We start from the raw sequence: 23,845 nt of genomic DNA, 5'->3' as shown, positions 1-23,845 counted from the left end.
AGAGTGAAAGTGGATGTCTTGGATCGATGCCAAGAAGGAGTCTGTGTCGTTGAACCTTTGGTGAATGCTCACAATAGATTGTGGTATGCTCAATATTTCAATTAAGAATTTCTCTCAAGATCTGAACGGATGAATATTATATTTTAAAAGATTAAAATAAAAGTTAACTGAAAAAAGTATTAAAAAAAAACGTAACATGTAAAATAATAAACGCTAAAAAAGAAAATAATATTTTTTGAAAAGAAAAATTTTGAACCTTGAATTATTTTTTCCTTGGCTCATTAACGGTTTACAGGCTTGGGGGTCGCTGCAAAGCATTTTTGAGGGCCTATAGACAGGCCCACCATTTTCGGGGCTCAATCGCCCCCCTCTCTGGCTTTGCAGAATAAAAGTGGGCGTGGGTTTTGTTGTTTTCGATAAAATTTATATTGAGTAAAAACCCTTTCCGCCCACCCCCCTCCTGCCCAGAAAAAATTCGAACTCACGGGCCTGCGACTGGAGATGAGCAGAACTACGAAATATATTCAACAAGTGACTTTTCGGATAATCTTTAGGACTCCAATGTCGGAAGGGTCTCTCGCAATGGAGTCGTTTCCAAAATTTTAAAAGTTTTTTTTTTTTTTTTTCTCAAAGAGCATGCTTAAAAACATAGGATCTGACCATTTTTTAAATAATTTATTTAAGTTAAATATTTTTTTAAAAAATACTTAAATCTGTGCGCTTTCATTGTTTACACTCTTGTCGTGTGACATCACAAATGATGAAATGCCATTCAATGTTGCCATTCACAGAAAAAAATATTTCATTCGCATCTTTACTCACGTGTATTGGCAACGATATGGTTGATAGCAAGCGTAGAGCGCAATTTTAATTCGCTGCTTGATTATCATAACGTGGAAACGTAGTAGAAAGATGCGTCAAGTTGCATCATTTGTGACGTCAAAAAGACCACGCCTTGTTTGAAAAATCGGGAATTGAAAAAAATTAATTAAAAAAAAAAAACTGTTGGGAAAATGAAAGTATTTTCTGGATCCATGTAATTTTTTTTGCTCATTCTATTTCAATGACTAAAAGTAGTACTTTTGACTAAAGGAAACCACCCCATTGCGGCATTTGCACTGCGAATCCGCTTCTGTTATCGGTCGAAATTTACTGAAAAATACAGCTTACCGACAAACTGAACATTTGATATAAATTCTATTCAGCATATATTTTCTTTTCTTTGGTTTTTTTTCTCGTTTATTTAAATGAGAGAGGCATATTTTGATTTTAGAAATCAGCATAAAATTTAGCAGTAAGTTATCGCCTTTAAGCCATTGCTAAGCCAGAACTACATGCAATATATACCAGACAGCCCGGTAATCACATCCAGAGACTGCAGTTTCGTTGAGTTCTAATAAGAACTAAACTGTAGTCTCTGGATATAATTACCGGAGTGTCTGGTTTTTTGCATACATTGCATCAGCTTTAAATGTTAAAAATGTACGTTTTTCAGTTTTCAAAATCTTAACTAATTAAGAAAATAATGATTTGATGCTAGAAAATCGACGTTGGTACAAGGGAAAGTTAGCTCATTTAGTTCTAGACGTAACTTCTTGTTTCAAAATAGTGTTCCATGTTTACGAACAGAAGATCGTCCTTTTTTAAAACAAGGTTTTAAACTAGGTAATTCAGAGAAGATAATTGGGTTTCTACAGGTGTGCCGACTCCCTCTAAGAACAAGGGCGCACCCACTGCGGCTGCCAGTGCGTAGTCAAGATGCAGGTGGTGCATCCCCTAAATATTGCAAAGAACAGAAACCCCCAAAAGCAAGAGTCACCACAAAAAAGTGAAAAATCCCCCTCAAATCCCCCCCAATAAACATTTTAATGGCGCCGTCTGCGCCATGACTCAGTGGCGTAGCTAGGGTGGGGGGGGGGGGAGGGGGCCGTACGCCCCTGGTGGCATACTTTTCGGGGCGGCGGTTCAGAAATTTTAATGTAAAAAAAATCATATAAGGGAATCATACTTTAAATCTATTACTGGAGGCAAAAAAAAAAAAAAATCCTTCAGTTTTGATGAAGATTCGATACAAAACCTCATCCCCCAAACGTTACTTTTAACTGCAGTTTTTGAAAATTCAGAATATTTCTCCGAGATAGGCAGCGCGTGCTACCTCCGTCGCCCTCCTTTTTTCTTTCTTTTTTTTTGTAGGAAGACTACGGGTTAAATAAGGTTCCCTTTGCTTCCTTAAATGAAGTTTTCAATTTTAAATTCCATAATTTTCAATAGTTTAATGTATTACATATGTCTCAATGAAAGAGCGGCAAATAGAGGACCAGAAGACAGAAACTAGCTGCGCCATTGGCCATGAACCCTCATGTGATCCCTCCTGGCTTCTATATAAATCAACAATCTTCAGGAAATAAGTTAAACCACTTGGTTCTAGATGTATAGAAACAGAATCTGGAGAATGAATAACTCAAATTAGGAAGATTAGAAGATTACAAAATGGAAGATAAACTAATAGCATTCAATAGTAAAATAGAGAGAGTTTGTAAATAAAATTTTCGTATTAAAAAAAGTTTTTATGTAGATTTTTTTAGAGGTTTAACCGGACTTGTGGCTCAGAGGCAACGTATGTATTTGTTTCGGAGCCAGACGATTCCGTCTTTGAAGGCGAGGAAGTGGGGTGGTTGCTGTGGTATGTTGTTTAATTCTCATTGGGGAGTTGCTCACTTGTTTTCCTAGTTTTCTCCTATTCCGTAATGCAAATCATAATGTCTTGGGGAAAGTCATCTAAAGAAAAGCAGAGTTTATATTTTCAAGAAGACCTCCTACACAATCCCACGGAGCCCATGGTTCAAATTTAAGACACGTTGCCAATCCGATTATCATATTTAGATTACAGGTGACCCTCCCCCCCCCTCCCTCCCTTACAAGATCAATTTTGACCACGCTGATGCTAAACATGTAGAAAAAGGTGGTTGTGCTATTGATAGTTTGGTTCGGGTAAAGCAAAAAAAAAAAAAAAAAAGTCTATTCCGTTTTGTCGTTGTGACCGGGAGAGGAATATACTATAGAGTAGACTGCATCCATTGAAATTTTTTGGGGTCATTTAAAGGTGGGCTCACCATGGCTCTTGGGAGCAGGCGAGGGCAGTGGCTTTAACCGGGGAAAAAAATCGGATGTGAATATGGTTATGAATTTCGGAGGGGCGGGGGCAATATGGTTAGTTTTCCGGTAAAAAACGAGAAATTTCTCTATTTGGGAAAGGATGTATGGATGTATCCCTTATTCGTTTCTTTGATTTTCCCTTGCGGAGGGGGGGGGGGGGCACACCTAAGTTGTTTGTGTAAATACAAGTTTTTACTACTCAAAATTTCCTGATTTTTGAACTTAGTTCAATGTTCGCAATTATCCATCAGTTATCGAACACGCTTTTTGGGAAAGAAGGGGGAAAACAAGACAAGTGCAGATACAAGAGGGAGTACTGGGGGGGGGGGTCACTCCCTTGGTGGGGGAGGAAGGTAAGGAAGTTTTCCTGAATGGGACTGAAAATCAAGCGCCCTCCTCTTGAAAAATTTCTGGATCCTCCCTCGCCACAAGAGGGGCATTGCACAGGATGCACCACTGAAATTCTTAGTGGGGGTTAGTTTCAGAGGAGTTTTAGTCTTCTTTCTGGGATACGGAGGTCAAGTTTAATTTTTTTGGGGGGGGGGGGGGGCGGATGGTATGCCACCTTTGACCTTGGGGCAAGGGGGCCTGGATAAAAGTGTTGGACAATGAACACTGGTGGACCAAGAGGCAGGTCCGTCATTCAGGTGGGGTGGGTTAAGGGATCAATTGCCCCTCCCACCTTCCCCGTTTTTTGGAAAATTAATGTTTTTGCGTGCAAATGGGTGTGGTGTTTGGGGTTTTTTTTTTTTTTTGGTATAATTGACATTGAGTACATACCTTTCGCCTTCTCCCCCATGAAAAAAATTCGAAATGTTGAGCCTGCTCTAGAAGAATCGTCTTCATATTTTAAAATTGTGTCTTCAGGTTTTTAAATGTTAAAAACAGGGGCTTTTTTTTTTTTTACCAAATTTGAAGAAAAGGTAAACAACTCAAAATGAATGAGTAAACACTAAAAATAAATTGTCACATGCGACGTATTGAACTTAAATTTACACTTTCTGAGAGAAAAATTTCTTTAAAAAATGCCAATGCTCCCCTAATTGCTTTCTGATTTATTCCAGTTGAGAGACAGCCGGGATCGGAACCACTTTGGCAGTGCGCCAAGGTCTTCCATAAGGTAAGCCATCTAGCGGGGAGAATAGGCGCGCAATATATGAAGTTCGAAAAATCAATAAATGAGTCGCCAAAATCGGCGCCGGTTTCTGAGCAACTTTGAGTCACGGAGAGCGGTTTTAAACCGGATTATTAGTTTGAGAATAAATACTGTTGTGATTTTACGCTTCATTTCATAAGTTGCAGAAATTTACCTGTTGTAAGAAATTCCGAGTGATCCGAGATCCTTGGTGAAGATATTTTCGGAAATTGTCAAAATTGCGAACTGCGTACTAACGTCCTACTATCAACGTAATATGATAAATGCTTGACCCAGGTTTTTCAGCTGGCTTAGCTGGCTATTATATTCACCAGGTAAAAAAATTCATTTTCTCTCACTTGTTGCATGGGAAGATATGTTATTTTAAATAATGTGTTTGTTTGAAAAAGAAGAAAATTGTGTTTGACATTTGTGTGGTTGTTGATGATGTTAAATTAAGCCTAATATTTCCAGCTTATAGTAAACAAACGAATGTTTTTGACTAACTACGAAGTTTAAATTTTATAAAAAATTGTTTTTATCAGTACCTTTGATCAGTTTTACTTTACCAAAATGAAAACTTTCACAATGTTTTAAATCGTTAAGAACATGTCTTATTGTAAACAATGAAACGTTATGTAAACAGACGGCCAGTTGTTGACAACAAAGCAACAAAATTTCATTTGTTGCTCTTTAAATTCACAAAACCAGATTTAAATCGTATAATTTTTCAGTGTTGTATTATTAAAAGTTGAAAGTTTTAGTAATAGTCGCATTTTTTGGGGGGGAGGGGGGATAATTTTTTTATTTCAAAAGTTTGCTAAAAAAGATGAGTTGGGAAGCAAATTTAATGAAGAGATAGGGTGAATACACTAAAATAAAAACCCTTCTTACATAAAATTTATAACGTCATGTCATTTTATTATGAATCATAATAGAATAAGCATATTTCAATAAGTATATTGAAATGTCTTAGACATTTCAATATATTTACATTTATTGTTATGCTGGTAATATTTAGATTTTGCGTTTACATTTATTTTCTCTCTGAGTTAGTTAATGCTTTTTAACTCAATTTCCTATAATTAAAGAAAAGTCTTGTTTGATGTAAAATTTCGGGGTGCGTGGAAAAAATGGAAGAATTGACTTTACCAATTAAATTGTAGTTTAAAACCTTATATTTTCTCTCAAAACTTAAAAAGTGCTTAATATTATGCTGTTTATTTTCTTCTTCCTTCTTAGAAATACACATAAAATGTTTTCTGTTAAAAAGGTCTTTCTTTTTTTTTTTTCTAACTGCCTGTCTTAGATTTCTAAGTTCAAAACACTCGAAATAGTCAAAATTAATTCAATCATCATTTGGCAAATAGTTTTGAGAAGGGTATGATTTTTTAATTTTTTAACTCAAAATATTTCAAATTTGTGATATTGATTTAATTCTGTCCTGATACTTAATATATTTTTATTGAGAAAAGTAGCATCACAAAATAATACTTAGGTGCACACTGAATTTAGATTATCTTGCAGCTTTCATCAAAGTTAATGTTTTCATGTTTGATGCTCAACATAAAAAAAAAAAAATATTTCATCAAAAGAAATATTGGAATGTAAATGTTACAAATTTCTGAATAGGGAGAAATTTCTTATATATTGGCCCACTTTTCTACTTCTCATTTTTATCCATCAAAAAATTTAATGAGCAGTTCAATTTTCTACAATCGGTTTCACTAAGCATTCCTCATCATCCCAGATTGTTTTGAAAATGTAGAATTGATTAACTTTTTTAATATCAATGTTTAACAGACCCTTGTATAATGGACCAGCATGCCCCTCGTGCCAAGATACGTTAGACCTCATTATGCTAACAACTTCTGTTATAATTATATTTATAAATGTTATCCAATATTGCAACTAACTTATTTTCTTTTGTGTGTAGAATGAAAAATATAAATTCTAAAGAATAGTATAGCATATTAGACTGGATTATTAGACTGACGCGCTGCCAACTGCGCTACCGAGGCACATAGTATATTAAATGGATTTTAATTGATAAACCATTAAAAACAGCAATAAGCATTCACTATCAGTACACACTTATTTTTTAAATAACAAAGAAAGGTTAATTGTTTGATATTCATGAGAAAATTAATGCAGATTAAAGTTAACAACAGACATGTTAAACAATAAAAAAGGTACTACTTCCTGAGTAGACACTGGATTCTGGAAAAATACAGTATGTGTCACTTTTCTCAGTTATTTCACTTTTATCCAGAGTTCGAAAATATACTATTTTCAAAAATATCCAATATTTTGGTACTTATCGGATATTTTGATATACAGTAAAACCTGGTTAAGTCGTCACTCAAGGGACCAAAAAATTTTTGACCACTTATGCGGAGTGACTACTTATGTGGAGTGGAAATTAAGGAAGAAAAAAAAGTCCTACAAATATTCATGAATAACAGTAGAATTCTGTATAAGTGTCTATAAATTAGTGGAAATTTTAAAAAGGGGGAAAAATACTAATGATAGTTACTTTGTTTTCTTTTCTCTTAATTATACATTACTTAATAACAACTTATTTTAATGTAGTTGCGGACATTAAAACAATCCTTCAATGTGACTGATGAAGTTGTTGCTCACGAAAAAGAACTATCTCTTCTAACATACATCAAGCTTTAAATTTTGTGTTTGTTGTTCCTTGTGAATGGATGTTAAATACTGACTAACTTTCTCCAGGTATTAGATTTTGTCTGTCTTGCTGGAAGGAGTTAGATTCATATTCTCGGCACTTGGCAGAGTCACAGCAAGAAGTATGCTTTGAATAACTAGAACTGAAGATCGAGATTTCAAGGAAAAATGAATATCAAACGAAATTTCAACTAAGTCCGAAACTATTTTCTAAGATCCGATAAGGAAAGGGAATTTTAGAAAACAACTTTTGAGTACTACACTGTAAAAAAAATCGGAAACGTTTCTGAGTATATCGTGCAGCTGCGGTTCATGAAATTTTCAAAAACGTTTCTGAGTATTTCGGAATTCTCTTTCTGTAATGTCCGGAAACGTGTCTGAGTATTTCGGAATCCTCTTTCTGTAATGTCCAGAAACGTGTCTGAGTATTTCGGAATCCTCTTTCTATAATTTCCAGAAATGTTTCTGAGTATTTTGGAATCCTCTTTCTGTAATTTTCAGAAACGTTTCTGAGTATTTCGGAATCCTCTTTCCGTAATTTCCAGAAATGTTTCTGAGTATTCTGTGCAGCTGTGGTTCATGAAAGTTTCGAAAACGTTTCCGAGTATTTCGGAATTCTCCAAACAATTTTCAAAAACGTTTCTGAGAATTTCGGAATCCTTTTTCCGTGATTTTTTCTAAAAAATAATTCTTTTTTAATAGTATTGCATGCCATATCAGTTTCAATTCTTTCATATCTAAGAGCAATGAAACAAGCAATTTTAGAATCATTCGTGGATTTTTTTTTTTTCTGAATTTCTAATGACAAATAGCATGGTTAACAGCATAACATATGCACAGTTATAAATTTTTGAAAATTTATGAAATAATATAGTAGTTTCATTCATAATCACAAAATCGTCGGGGGAGGGAAGGGGAGTACTTTCTCAAAAGTGGGATTGTTTGTTAAACAATATTAAACTTCAGTTTTTCTCTCAATATTTTCAAGACAAAATTATCAACATATTGTATTTTTAATGCAGAACTTAAAAACATATCTTGTATCAAACTTGATAGCTTTTATTTTCGGATAAAATTTGACAGAACTTACCTACACTTTGCGTTCCGAAATTCGTTCACGTCAAGTCAATTTCTTTGACGAACAAAGTGTACCGAAAAGTACCAACAGAGAAATTGATGAATTTAAATATGACACCAAAGTCCCCCTGCTGGAACCATTCGGGTTTATTCCTCTGTTCTTGCCCTTTTCCAGTTTATCACAAATATAGATACTTAATCAAAATAGGTTACTGATTTAGAGTGTGCGCAAAATGCATTATATATTTTATTTATTAAAACATTGAACTCTATTACATGATTATTCCATTTCATATATACGAGAGTCCCCCCCCCCCCACCATAAGAGTGATGGTGCACCCATAAAATGATATAAAGCGCCCCCACCTTAAAAAAAGCAACCTCTTGAAAATGTCAATGGCACAGTCTGCGTGGTGAACGCCCCTCGTCTTCTCACCATATGTGCATTGCATATTAATAACATAGTATTTAAAAACTGATCACTTTTAAAACGATGACATGAAATAATATTACTTTTTATTTCAGCATGTAAATGCAGCTGTTCCATTTTTGCCACTGACTCATTCCTCCTGACTGTCCTACATTAAACTAGTATATCCACGAAGGAAATGTTATTTTCGGAACTAATGTCAAGGAATTTTTTTATTGTTAACCACATTTAACAAAATGAATAAGCAGATGAATTAATTTCATAACTATGTTCTTACTAATAGATAACATGGTCATTTTCTAATGGTATAAATATTTTTAAATGAATGAATAAATTATAATAAAAAAAGATAAATTATACCGGCACATTTTTTGTGAAGCATATTATTACAATACTAGAAAATATTTGCATTACCATATTTCTAATGAATTAAACAATTGATTTTTTTTTCTTTTTGAACCAAAATGTATGTACATCCAAGTATTTCGAAATAACTTTTCTGTGATTGCTTCTCAAATATAAATCTTACTTCTTTTGCGTAATTAATCAGTTTCAGTTGGTTACAACAAATAGTACACCGCGCACATAGGTATGTAGGATAACTTTAAATTAATTCGATAAACCCAAAAACAGTTACAATTGGAGCCTCATCAAATGCAAATCAACAAAAATATAAATGTATATAACAACATGTTTTAAAATATTCATTAATACTTACAAGTGAACATGAGCGGAAGAAAATCTAAGTACCTCCATTACAACTGAATAAGTAATCCAAAGGGTTTCGTTTCATTAAGTATAAACACGGGTGTTAAAACTATTCACGCTTGAACACACAATATATATCTAATTATGGTCGCATTGGAAATTGTAAAGAAGCAAATGGTTATTAACTAACTTAATAGCTGCGTACATCGTCTAAAAAATCAAGGGCAGTCCAAAATGCAAGGCGTAAAATTAGTTTCGACACATTTTACTTCTCTCTAGACATGAAATAACAAGCATTCCAATGCTACACAGTTGCTGACTGCAGCAACCATAGATAAGAAAAAAAGAAGTTCTCGTTATTTCCGACTCATTGGCGCCTGTGTTGGAAGGATGAAATAGGTTTCGAAGCGTTGCGTCATCACTTCCGCTTCTAGATATCTTGAAATAACAAAAAGCTTTCTGAATATTGAGGAGTTCGCTATTGGATGAAGGATTCCTACTATTTCGGAAACGTTTCCGATATATCCAGAAACGTTTCCGAAATTTGTTACAGTGTAGTTAAGCGGGTAAAATTGAATTTGGGACCAGTAAAGGAGGGTTATTTTACATTACTGTGAATGAGACCTTGTCGGGACCAAAGAAAAACGACCACTTAAACAGAGTGACCACTTAACCGGTCGACTACTTATTGAGGTTTCACTGTATATATATATCCAATATTTTCAACCAGCACAAACTTAAGTCTTCAAAATAGTGAAATGCATCCTCAATATTTTCTAAAATTATTATTACAATATGTAGACTTAAAATAAGGTTTCTTACATTATTTATAGCTAAAATTTCATTTTAGACTTTTATCAAAGAAGTCTGACAACAACAAAAAAAGGTCCGGGTTTGAATCCTGGCTCGAGCATGAATGTACATTGGAGCATCAAAAATCCGCACAAATTGGGAGAAGTGGTTGTGCGGATTTTTGATTTTGCGGATTTCAGGTCACTAAGGAAATAGGTGGGACTTGTACCTTTAAATTGGAAAAATAAAAACAACAAGGAATAAAAATATAATAGCTAGTGTTATTTACATTATTTAATATATACAAGTTTACAAATCATTAGCTATTTACATTTTGAAAACATTTCAGAAATTGTAGCTTGTTTCATATTTTTTGATAGTTTAAGCTTAAGTCTTTTTTGTATGTTGTACAGCATTAAGAGTTCTTGCTCCAACACAATATCTTGTTGTTTTAAAAATTCCACGTAGTATTCTCCTACCTGCACACCCTCCGAGATTAGAATTTTTTTAGATTCTGCCTCTCCTTTATCCTCATCATTTAAAAAAGTAAGTTTTTGGGGAAATCAAAGCAGATTTTGTATGTTGGCGGATTTCAGGATGGCGGATTTTTGATGCTCCCCTGTACTTTCCCTCCCTTGTCCTTTCTTAGTGTGAATATGTTGTGCTGTGAATAGTTGCCTACCCTATAAACAGGTCCTTATGACATGTGTGTACTGTTGAAGTCTGACTTCACACCAAATTATGGTACAGTTGTAAAAGTGAAGCAGCGCACCCCAAATTTCCGGCCTAGCTAGCACAACAACAACAATTTTAATAAAGTTAATTCAGTAATTTAGCTTTTTTGCTCATTTTTCTTCTGTTAGCTACTTTTACACAGTTATATGATTCAGAAATGAAAAATGTGCATCAGTTGGTGATAGTCATTAGACATCAAGGGCGGATCCAGAAAGGTTTCAATGAGGGGGCGATTGATTTTTTAACTTACCTATAATGGTTTGTTTATGCTTGTCGTGGGGAGGGGGATGAATGCCACAGCATTTTATCTAAAAAAACTGAAATATAGAGATCTAGACTACCAGGTTCCCGAACTATTTCCGTTCAAAGAGGTATTCAGAAATTTCGTTTCAAAACTTAAATTTTGTGATACTTTGGGGCAGTTTTTTGAATTTTGAAACATCATCTAGGTTCGTGAAATACACCGCCAGTTCAGTCATTTCCAGCCGAGGACTGCAGTTTTGTGCTTATTAGCACTCATCAGCCCGGCATAGGAAAATGACTGAGCTGGAGATGGAAAACCTCATAAGGAAGCCAAGAGTGCCAAACAAACTGGTAGCTAATACAGAATTAGGTTTTCCATCTCCAGCTCAGTCACTTTCCTATGCCGGGCTGATGAGTGCTAATAAGCACAAAACTGCAGTCCTCGGCTGGAAATGACTGAGCTGGCGGTGTATTTCACGTATTTCTGCCTTAGCCCTGGCTATAGGGCGGTAAATTACTGAATATACCTGCCTTGCCTTTAAAATTTCGAGTTGAATCGAACCATTGCTTCGGGCACTCGTCTGGTCAGTGCTAATTCTGTATTAGCTACCAGTTTGTTTGGCACTCTTGGCTTCTTTATGAGGTTTTCCATCTCCAGCTCAGTCACTTTCCTATGCCGGGCTGATGAGTGTTAATAAGCATGAAACTGCAGTCCTCGGCTGGAAATGACTGAGCTGGCGGTGTATTTCACATATTTCTGCCTTAGCCCTGGCTATAGGGCGGTAAATTACTGAATATCATCTAAGTTCGTCTAAAATTGCTATTTTGAGAACTTCAATTTCGATAAATTTCTGTGGGAAAGGCACCGAAACCATTATTTCCCATAACACTACCTGAGATATCAAAAATAAGGGCTTTAAGACTAAAATTTTAAAAAAATATCTGGGGGAGGTTTCCAGAATATTCCCCCTAATGTCGTCCAAGATCATCTAAAATTGTCTCTTTGGAACCTTAATTCCGATAAGTTTCTAGGAGGGAGATTCAAAACCCTTTCCTTATCCTTTTTTAGTAAATTTTCTTTGACGTTCCAAAGTCAACCAAACTTGGCGATAAATCCTGTGAACAAGCAATGACAGCACTTTTTTTAAAGTGCGGAGTGAAGAAACATTATAAAAATTATGTATGTATATTTGTATTCCTCAAAAACAATGACGTAAGAAAAAGACATTCAGTCAGTTCATAGCAAAATTCCCAACTCATTTGGATCTGAACAATGATTAAAAATGAGAAAAATAGCAACTTCGAATTTTTATGATTTTTGTCCGGAAATTGATTTTATAGGAGCACTCAGATAACAAGCCAGCTCTGGGTTATAACTAGGTTTGCCAGATTTCTGAAATGTTCAACCGGGACACCGGAATACCCCCCCCCCCAGCCCGAGTATTCAAAAGGGAACCAGGGATGAAAGTGGACTCAAGTAAAATGTCTGAAGACAGTGTGAAATTTTCAGAAAATTGTATAAGAAAGCTTCGACCCCCCTCCACCCTGTAAAAACTTTTTGAAATATGCTAGCAAAAACTATTGAAAATAAACATTTTAAAAGTTTTTTTAAAAATATTTTTTTAACTTTAAAATGTGTTGTCAACCCAAAATTTTTGGAAACTTCGGATCACAAACACCCCTGAAGGGAACATACCCCTGGCTGGTTTTTAGCATGTTTTAGAGGGTAGCTCATTCTCAATGCTATGAATAAATAATGATTATGAGCATAAACCAGGGGCAATTATGAAGGACACAAGCAGAAAAATGTAAACATTTTATTTCTTACATGTTAATATTTCTTGCTTACTTTAGTAAGAAAAAATACTTTGAATGAGGAATAAAAACTTGAAAAATGTTCACATGTACTGTCACAGACTCTGTTTTTGGTCTTAATGTTGTTGTTAAAATCCCTGTTGTTAAAAGCTGATTCGATAGTTATTTTACAAGTTTATGTTTCAAATGAGAAAATAATTATCCAAAATAATCCTTCACGGTTAATTATTTTTAGACTTTTCTGGTCATCTAATCAAATTTGTTTTTCCGGGACCTGAAGTAAATCGGCCGGGAAACTGGGATTTTGCCTGAAATCCGGAACTGTCCCGGTCAAACTGGGACGTATGGCAAGCCTAGTTATAACAAGCAAATATCGCAGTCCTTTGCGCTCGGTATAAGAGAGTTCGACTGTAATCCTCATATATATAATAGCCAATGATCAGGTAACGCTCCTGAGATCATCAACAATGAAACACGAGCCACTGTATGATATTTTGATTATGTTTTGCTAATGTTTAAAATGCAGGGAAAGGCTTTATTGTGACAAGGCTGAACAGGATCTGGTAACTGTTTTTCTGGTAAGACTCATTTCAGGGGGATGAAGAAACGAAAAAGTGGTCAACAATGAATGCTATCTACTGAAGCTCATCCACTGGAGTTAGGGTTAAAATTAAAGCTGTCAAAATGTCACCAAACAGGCAATTGCTTCGTTCAAATGTAGAAGCAATTTTCCCTCATCATATCTTACACCTTACGGGCGATTTTCTAGCATTAAAATAATTGAGGCAGGTTCAACGTGTCCCATCCCCATCTCCCCCCCCCTCCCATTGTTTTTGTGCAAGATATTTCCAAAAATTTCAATTTTTCCTGAGTGGGAATAAACCCATCTGGAGAAGAACTATTTCTTCGCCCAGAATTTTCGGATTCTTTCTGGTCCGTGCCAATATTTAATCACTTCAGATGAAAATATATTAAAATTTGTACTTAAACATTTCCATTCTTGATATTATTGATATACTGATTCTATTTTGTACATATATATGCAGGGTTAATAAGAAAAGTAGCAAATAATTATGCAAGGAAATTAGAGTATCTTACAGCATGCATTATCAAAATTAGTGTTTCCATGTGGGATATTGAACGTTAAAATATGTTTAAACAAAAAAAGGATTGGAAAAAAAAGGCTAATAAATTTCTTAATAAAAAATTTTGTGCTAGAAATTTCAAAATTTTAATTTTTCCTAAGTGGAAAGAAAATTTTGCTGGGATAACACCCCCACCTCTTCCTTCCAATGAGTTTTTACCCCCTCCCCCTCTATGACCATTATCGCCATGTCTGGTCTTGTATTTTGAAAACTTATCTTCAATTAATCATTATTAATTACCTCTAGAGCTCAATTTCTAACACAGGGTTGCCAAATCACAGGGAAGCTTTAAAAAAACAAGGAAAATAAAGGAAGTTCAAAAATTCACTAAAAAACAAGGACAATCAGGAAATTATGAAAATTTTCTTAAAAACCTGGTAAATACAAGGAACATTTCATTTTCTTTTTTAATTGAAGTTTCAAATCTCAATGCCAAAACATACTAACTATCAAAAAATTAATTGAAATTAAAAAAATAATACAACAGGAAAAGGAAATAGAAAAAATTTTTTTTTTTTTTTTTGCTTCAGTGTTTTAATTTTCTCCTGTTTTTGTGAGAGTAAATATTAAAATACCTATTATAAAACCAAAAAATATTGATTGTTTTGTTTGACATGCATCCTGAATTTTATGCTGATTTAATTTAGGGAACATGAGATTAGCCATCAGTATTTGTTCTTCTGCTTATTTTACACATTTTTTTTTTCATTTAAGTTCCAAGTAATGAATGGTTGAGAGAGTTTTATTTTTCTTCACGAAAAATTAAATATAAACATTCAGTCACCATGCTGTTATTTAATGAATCCTTCTTTATTTCCTTCATTTAATTATTTATTACTTTTTTTCTTTGATGAAACTATCAGGATATTAATTTTCTTATTGTTCCCTCGTTTTTAATACTCCTTACTCATACAGGGAAAACACAGGGAATTTTTTCTCCATGATTGAGTGGCAACCCTGTAGCAAAAGAAATGCAGGATGGAGCTTTTAGTCTTTAGGACTTATTTTAATTCTTCAGTAGCCTTAGTTCCGTGTGAAATGTGAAAATTTAGGTGAAATTGAGAAGAAGTGAGCTCCCATGCACTCCTATGCAAATAAATGCCCTATTGTTAGGGTTCAATATCATAGTTCAATCCAAAATTGAAAAGTAGCAAGTAGGCATACTGCTGTTAGAAAACAAAACGATCTATACAGTCGGGTCCCTTTTTACAAACTTTTTAGGACAATAGAAATTATCTCGCTGTGTCAAAATCTCACGATATTAATATTAAATTGATCCTATCAGGGGTCAGTTCTGACTTGTATTACATTAGTTTAATGTGATGCAAATTTTCTAATTAGTTTTGAAAAGTTTTCTTTTTTGTTCAACCTTTTTTCTTCTTTCTTTTCTTTTTTGTTGTCAGACCAACAAGTTTTTTTTTTCTTATAAAATTAAATAGAGAAAAAATCCCAGTAGTTTGTTGCCTTTATTCTTTTTTTTCAGTCTTTTACATTTCAAAATAAAGCATATAAGGGCCCGTCTTCATCTTACTTCTTAATTTGCTGATTTATAAAGATACATCATGTGTATCTTTGCTGCAATCCTTGAAAATTTTTATACTACAAAAGAAGAAAAAAAAAAAAAAAACTGAAAAAGTCTAAGAGCTTCTGGAGTCGTAAAACTGAGTTTCCTCTATGGTCGCATTTTTCACACAGTGCGAAAATTATCTAAATCGCGAAATTGAAATAAGGCATTTTCGTTTTTTGCTAAAATAAAAAAAAAATTCTCTTGTTTGCTCAAATCTCGTGTTTTAGTATATATATATACTTTTTTTTAATAAAAGCAAAAAACTCGACAACGTAAAAACCAAAAAAATAAAAAAAAACTGAAAAGAAAAAGATATAAGCCCAGTAGTTTAGAATTTTATTAAGTATTACTGAATAACAACTCCAAGGAAATAGTTTTATAATTTATACTCATAAGACAAATCATAAATTCCAAAGCAGAATAGAAGGATCAACAGTCGGGGCCCATTCATTTTTGACCAGTCAAGAAACCCCGTAGAATTTGAATGGTCCCCGACTGTTGATCCTTCTATTCTGCTTTTGAATTTATGATTTGTCTTATGGTGTGTATCGATTGTAAAACTATTTCATTGGAGTAGTAATTCAGTAATATTTAATAAAATTCTAAAGTATACTTAGCTTATATTATTTTATTTTTAGTTTTTTTGGTTTTTATTGACTTAGTTATCATGATCGTAAGACGGCAAATTTGGCAATCTCGTCATTTTATTGAGAAAGTTTATATCGTGAGGATTATTAATTTACTTGCGGTGGTCTAAACTATTGATTATTCGTCCCTCTAGGGACCTTACTCTGCTTAAAGCTACATATGCTTGACCTTTAGCAAAAACGCGCGAATTTAAGTGAACCAGACCTATATTAACAGCGCGGAAAAGTCGTCAGTCAAATCTTTCTCCCAAAATTAAAAAAAGCCCGTCAAGAGAGTAAACGTCGCGAAACTCAGTCCCCTGAATCACGACAAAAGCAAATACAAAATGTTTGAGATGAAATCGAATTGGTAGACTTAGTAAACAAAAAATTCAGGACGTGAAAACGCTACCTGCATTTGTTGCACGCTGTGCAGCACGCTGGTAGCGTGCGACACGATCCCGAACTGACAATATTTTGACTGGTTGTTGATATGGTGAATTTTGATTACTGTCATGAGTTTAGTGACACTCCCAAGGTTAAGACAAATCGATTGCCGTAAGATTTATCAAAATCAGCCAAGAGGTTTAGCCTGTACAACGCCACGTAGGAACAAACATAATTACATAGACTCATAAAAACACATTACCCTCCTTTGCGTCACGCACGCGCAGTCGGGTAAAAAGATATATGATCGCGGATTTTATCAGAATAGAACGATAAGTTGATTATATAAAGTCAAAATGTTTTGCGAGGCTTACATCTTCGCAATTACAACGAGCTCTCGAAATTTGCAAAATTTGAAGCGTTGCGAAAACAAGTACTTTTGCAGTTTTTTTTTTTTTTTTTTTCAGTGGCGCAACCGGAAAATAATTGGGGGAGAGGGGAGCGCACTTAGAATTTTCCTTATCCAATGTTGGCTCGTGAGGTTCTCCCCCCAGAATTTTTTTAAAAATTGTTGTCCTAAGTTTCGGGGGGGGGGGGGGGCTTCCGAGGAAATTTTTAGAAACTAAAGTCTTAAAAACACGATTATAGGCGGTATTTGTTGACGTTAGGGTAAGGAATGGGACTTGGGGGTGTCTCCGATCAATTTTTTTGAAAAATAGAGGGAAAACTATAACCCCTCCCTCAATGTTTCGAAATTAGAATTCCAAAACGCAATTACCGACTAACTTTGATGATGTTACGGGGAGGAGACTCTGGGGCTGTCCCAAAAAATATTTCGAAATATAAGTCCTAAAAAACGAAGTTTTTGAGCAAACACCTGCTTTTTAACCTGCTCCGAAACAAAAAAATTACTACTTCAAAATGCAATTCAACCTACTTCGAAGCTGCTCCAAAAATGTATTTTTAATCTACCATCCCCAAAACTTAAAAATAAAATTGCAATGTTTTAAAGGTGATCAAAAATGTCAGTGCTTTTTATTTTTATTTTTTCCGTAGTTTAAGTTGACTTTTTAAAGTTTTTGTCACAGCGTTTGATATCGATTGCACTTTGTGCGACGCTTTCGTCTCGACATCATTTCTTTCTTTTCCAAACTGCTCTATATTTCGATTAATCTTGTAATGCTCATTTATTTCCCGTTTGCCTTGTCTGGTCTGATCTTCAACGTCTGGCACTTTCTCCCCACGGTCAATGAACTACAATCAGAGTGGTGCCCCTGGAACGGGCAGTATTTCCCCTTATGACATTCGATTCGTCACATCGATGTTATACTGTTTGCAGCTGAACTATCTTGCTCAGTTCTTTTTGAACACGCTTTTATTAGCCTCACCTGTATGTATTTACAGTAGCGTAACAAGGAGTTCGCAGGAGTGGCGCTCGCCAGGGGCGCAGCAGCGGGGAAGGGGGGGGGGGCGGCATTTCGACTAATTAAAAAAATAATAATAATTGATCACATGAGTAAAAAAATGCTTTTAAAATTAGAATTAAAAAATGTCGAAAAAGAGTTAGAGGGGAAAATACTTTGCTGTAAACGGAACTGAAAAATGTTTCTTCTCATTTGGTTCCAGAACGTACATTATTTATATTTATTAACGAATTGCAAATATTAGTGGTTTTATTGAATTTATGCTAAATGGTGGGGAAGAACTAAAATTTTTGTGAAGGGGAGAATTCTGAATATGCCAAATGAAATTCCAATTTTACCGAAAGATAAAATTCGAGTATGCACACATATATACGTACATAACATCTACTGCGAAGGAAAATTGAACATCATTGAAAACAATTAAAAAATAGAAAATAAGAATTTTTCAGGTTACACTATTGTCTCCTAGTCGAATCAAAAATTTTTTTAAGAGGTCACAGTGATCTCCGGTGACTTCCCGTCGGCACGACGCTGTGGGAGGGGAGGGGGTGTCGCCATTTTTTAAGTTCGCCGGGAGTGCCAGACCCCCTAGGTACGCTACTGTGTATGTATGCAGGGTTAGGGAACTCAAACTTCGCCCACTTGCTGCGATCGGATTCTTTTGAAATTCGGCATGTGACCTCAGACCCGATGACAATGCAATATTATATAATCAAATTAATTAATTATCACTTTACTCCGATTTTAATCTTTTATCATAAATCTATTAATATGGAGACGAAAAATGCTCGCACAAATTAGAATTAAACATCGACAGAAAACTCTGATTTTTCTGCATTAGATGAGATTTGTTCCAAGGCAATTAGAACGTGAATTATAATTGTTTTGAACTAATTTCATGAAGCCTTCAGATGAAATTTCATTGTTGATCACGGTCATTGTTGAACAATGATTTTATTAAAATGTATATCAAATTTTTAAAGTAATATGAATATGATTTCCGCACGCGTATTCATTGATGACAGGTATGGATTAACTGGATTAGAAAATTATTTCGACAGGCAATTAATTTATCGGAGCAGTTGAACGTTTTTAAAGCTCGACTGTTACATCTTAAGGAATATTATTATTATTTTCGGAGTTCCAGAGATCCCCGTTTCGAATGTTGCCCGAGCCCTTTAGTTGTTTGGGGAGGAGGGCGGAGGGATTTCATGAATAAAATCTTGAATTTTGTCAAAATAAATATTTTCCCGTAAAACAAGTAAAACTAAAAAATAAACAAAAAAAAAAAGTTTAAAAACTAAAAAAGCACGCTTTAAAAGTAAAAAATAATCTTTGAATGATAAGTACGATAAAATAATTGACCAAATAATCAACTTCAATGTAAAAACGGAATGGGGGGGGGGTATTATCAGTTGTTTTAAATTTATTAAATTAGTTGTCCTTGCAAGAATGTAAATATTCAGCGCTCCACGATTTTTTTTTTATATTTAAGTTAATTGCTTGGTCAATTATTCTATCATACTTATCATACAAAGATTTTTTTTCCTTTTTAGTTCACATTGCTACAAAAGCGTACTTTTTTTGTTCTTTTTTAACAATTATTTTATTCTTGATCGACTGTTCGTAAATGAAATAGAAGGCGAAATTGTCGCTTTGTTTTCATTACTTGGAATGAATTTAGTGAAGCGAAATTTGCATATGTTTTTCAGAAAGCAATTTATACGCAAAAATTTTTGGGGGGTGCGACCGCCCCCTCTTGCCCCTTTATTTGCCACCCGTGGGGATAGGAAATCTGGACTGTTTGCGGGAAATCGACCGTCTGGTAACGGCACTTAATTGGCTTATAAAGTGTCTAAAAGCTATCTGCATTCCCCTTTAAAGATCTTATGTATGCTGCATTCCCCTGTAAAGAGCTTATGTTTGTAAGTAGAGAGTCTTTGCATTCGAGGCCTTTTTAGGCTCAATTTTCATTTTGATCTGAAATTCATCCAGTTTGAGCTCAAATTTCATTTCTCAAAAAGTTGTAGAGGATTAAGCTTACTTCCCCGAATTACTAATGAAGAGTGATTTTACTTGGTAAATAGACAAGGCATGCATTGATTAATGACGAACGACAATTGGATCTTTCTGTAATCATTATGATTAAAACAAACACTGGAATAGGAGTTAGTTATCCGGTTTCACACTTCGTTAGGATTTTAGGGAAAATATCTCCTCCTGTTCAGACAAACTACCGGAAAATTGATATTCTGTTTCTGCAAAACGTCATGAAGTTTTTGACCGTGGATTTTAAATCGTGGCGTACCGTAAATAAAAAACAAGCAATCTTGCTACTGTATGAGTTAAAGTTAGAATATTTGTAACTTTAGATTATTCCAATGCTTTATTTGTTATTATGTTTTAAAAGCTGTTAAAAATTTAACTGCAGTTTAAAAAATAAATAAATGTACGTTCAGAGCAAAAACCTCGTCTCTCCGCAGTCTTCCGATAGCTGACCTTGTTTTTGGTTTCAGTATGCCATCGTAAGATCTCGATTGGGCAGAAATGAGGCGAAATTTAACATTTTGGATGACCTCAAGAACGGAATGTCCTAGAAAGTTGAAATTTGGTACGTATACTCCTAGTGGGGTCTAGTTGTGCACCTTCTTTTTTGGTTGCATTCGGATGCTCCAAAGGGGGTCTTTTGCCCCTTTTTTGGGGAAAATCATTGTTAATTTCGATGTAAATTCAAGTGGTGTTATAATTTGACGGACACTTGGCGATATATCGCCAGTCTTTTGGTCGCCAAGTTTTGTTGCCAACTTGGCGACAAATTTGGCGATTTTATTGTATTTATTATTTTTTTTCTCGTTTTAATTTGGCCACTGTTGGTGATATTTAGAGAGTAAACTATTGAATCATATTAAAACTATGAGAAAATGACATTAAATTGGAGTAAAAGGAAGTCATGTGATGCACACATCAGCTCGTTTATTTTTACGCCAATGATACATATACACACACACACAAACTAAACAAATAAATTAAAATATAAACAGAATAAAATGAAATAAATAATTTAAATAAAAAAAGTTAAAAAAAAAAATCTCCAAATTTCCCAAAATTATGATAGCGCAACCCCCTCCTGTGGGCACCTCTGCTGGTTCACACGATTTAGTGAAGAAAGACAAACAGAAATGATGACATACTTCCTAGAGTTTCCTTAGCATTATTATATAACATTTTCTTCGTTGTCTGCTCAAAGCATTCTGGAATTAATTTATCTGCACGTGAGAGAGGAGCGTTCGAAATTAAGTTTTTATTTTCTGTTTCTTTATCTTCGCAGGCGTCTATTTTTGTTCCCGCAACCTTTTCCCTCTCTTCCGTTTGTGTATCGGTATACTGCTCGGGCGGACGTTTGTGTTAGTATATTCATAGCTTGTTTCGCTGAACTTGTCGATGCTATTTTTACTTGACTGATGCTCACTGCTATCGGATAATTCCTCTCGAACTTCCTATTTTGTTGCGCACATTGTTTTAACTACCTCTTAACTAGTCCTCTCTCCTTTTCTAGTGGGTGTAAAAAAACATTTTTCTCTTCAGCTTAAAAGTCTCGTTGAGTAAATATCATCTTGTCTTTTAAAATGGTTAATTCTTATCGCTTCTCCTTCAGAATTGTATTTTTATAACTGATGGGCTGCACCCGTCATTCAATAAGTGCGTTACGATCAGTGGTTTTTGCGATTGTCTGGTTTTACAAAAGATAATAAAATGACCAGAAAAATTATTGCTGATTTTATTCATAGCTAAATTTGGACTTAATTTTTAATAACCTTTCTTACGTGGGTAAAAAAAAAAGCTCAGCATATTAAAATTACATATCAATAGAAAGCCCTGATTTTTTTGCATGATATGAAATTTGTTCGAATTTTCCAAAGTAGTTAGAACGTGAATTGTAATTTTTTAAAATTAATTTTGGGCTAAAATGGAGGTGAAGCTACATTAGAAACAATCCGGTCATTGATAAACGTGTTCATAGATACACAAAACTTGAATTTATTCAACGTCATGACGTTTTCAATGATTTGATTGGCTGCTGCAACGCCATCGTTATACTTTTATTATATAGCAAGATAAATAAAATAAGTTATCTAATTTATATACAATAAAATAATTTTGTAATGTTTATTACTTTTTCTAAAATTATAATTTTTTCTTTTCTTAGCAATAGGCTCTGTTTGAGATTTAAACTAATCTTGTAGAAATGTTTTACACTAAATGCGACCAACCCTCTCGTAGTGGATATTTTACGAGTTAACTGTTCAATTTAAGGGGTTACAGTACCTCAAAAATGATGAAACGATCAAAAAAAATTTTATCGCTTGTTTCAAAACCAATAAAACTTTAAATTGCTTTTTCTCGATGATGTTTTTTTTTTTTTTTTGTGTTTTCATGTCATTAGAACCCCTAAGGATTTTTTTCTATTAAAGAGACAGCTTTAAAGTAATACTTTTTGCAATTGAGATAACATATTTGACAAAACTGCATTGGATAAGCATTTTAAAAAAAAACTCAAATGTTTAGAGCATGTTAAACCTTTAAAAACCAATTTAAAAAAAAACTTTGATTTTTTACGTAATTAATCAAAGAAAATTTTCTAACAGGTTGAGAAACGTACAGAAGATCAAGCGTTTTCTTTTTCCTTTTGACCCTCCCTTTACTTTAAGCTTTAATCGTGTGCAAGAAAATGTAATGTCGCATTTTACACGATACTGATTTAATTTGTATTTGCCATTTCATTTAAAAATAGTTTTCTAATATGGGGGTTAATCACGCTCTGAGCAGAAACAATGAGAATGAGAAAAAAAGGGGTCGGGAAACTAGGCAACACTCCGTCTACAGAAGTCGCAAGGACGTCTGACGCGAGAGTTTTTCCTCTGGTATTTTCTTTGGCACCCACTATAAGCGTATGACATCAGGAAGCGACGACGCCATAAAGCGTAGTTATTCTCTCTTTGGCGAATATGCTGTCATTTCCTTAAGTGGACATTTTTCTTGATTTTCACCAATCTCCTATTCCGTTCCTTAACTGTTTTGCTTTTAAATGGTTGAAAAATACGAACTGGGGGAGTTTTTTTTTTTTTTCCCACTGTGGAAAGTGTTGCAAAAGTTTTGACTACGAAGACCTGCTGTTAAATGTGCTTCCAATTTCGAAGTTCTTACTAAATGACCGCCAATGCGAGTTCCTACAATGAGAAAGCCCCTCCCCCCCCCTACACCTCCTTAAATTTCACGTATCTGAATGGTGGAAAATCGTAGGAATTCCCTAAGAAATTAGTAAAAATTTTAGTCGAACATTTTGATAGACCTAGTTTGTAAAATGTAAAACATAGTATATTTCGGCGGTAGGTTTTAAATGTTTCGCTCACAGATCTAGAAATAGCTAAATACACAACTTCCTAGTGGCAGCTAGGTGGCAGCAGTAATACTTGCAGCCATTGAACGGGTGAATCTTGAAGTACATGGACAAAAGCTTAGCCTACGATATACACCCGTCATTTAGGGGGGTCAATTGCCCCTGGCTCTAAAATATTAATGTTTTTACTCATAAGTGCGCTTGGTTTTTGTTGTTTTCCGATAAAATTTGCATTGCTTGCCCTCCTCCCCCTTTCCACCTGGAAAAGTTCAAAATGACGGGCCTGCTACGAGGAGACAACGCTGTTCGCATCCTCGTTTGCTTGTATGCGCTAAAGCGTGCGCATGCGCTTTTCGGATGCTTGCCCGTTTACTAAAAGATCTCTGTTGCCCGTGGAACCGGTTTCTCGTTATGTATGTGAAAAATACTACATCTATGGTTTCGTTGACTGTGGTCCGACCTGATAGTGTTCTTTTTGGAGGCGGGTCACTAATATATTTTCTGTTTACTTTCAGA

General features: G+C 34.5%; 2 protein-coding genes across 3 annotated transcripts in view; both read left to right on the top strand.

Moving 5' to 3' along the window:
* LOC129223366 (transforming growth factor-beta-induced protein ig-h3-like) overlaps positions 1-23,845 on the top strand; it is a gene marked incomplete in the record, with an annotated part of 615,676 nt that overhangs the window by 196,381 nt on the left and 395,450 nt on the right.
* LOC129223368 (influenza virus NS1A-binding protein homolog B-like) overlaps positions 1-23,845 on the top strand; it is an 85,139-nt gene that overhangs the window by 20,552 nt on the left and 40,742 nt on the right. Inside the window, exon 1 of one of the 2 annotated variants that reach the window (XM_054857945.1) lies at positions 4,351-4,626. The exons of the other annotated variant lie outside the window; for it this stretch is intronic. The gene's annotated coding sequence lies outside the window, so the exon portion shown is untranslated. Of the gene's footprint in view, positions 1-4,350; positions 4,627-23,845 lie in introns of those variants that run through there. 2 annotated transcript variants of the gene reach the window in all.

This window comes from Uloborus diversus, chromosome 5 (genome assembly GCF_026930045.1).
Source record: "Uloborus diversus isolate 005 chromosome 5, Udiv.v.3.1, whole genome shotgun sequence".
NCBI classification, from domain to species: Eukaryota; Metazoa; Arthropoda; class Arachnida; order Araneae; family Uloboridae; genus Uloborus; species Uloborus diversus.
Note: the sequence above shows the minus strand (reverse complement) of the source record. Positions and strands in the feature narration are given on the sequence as shown.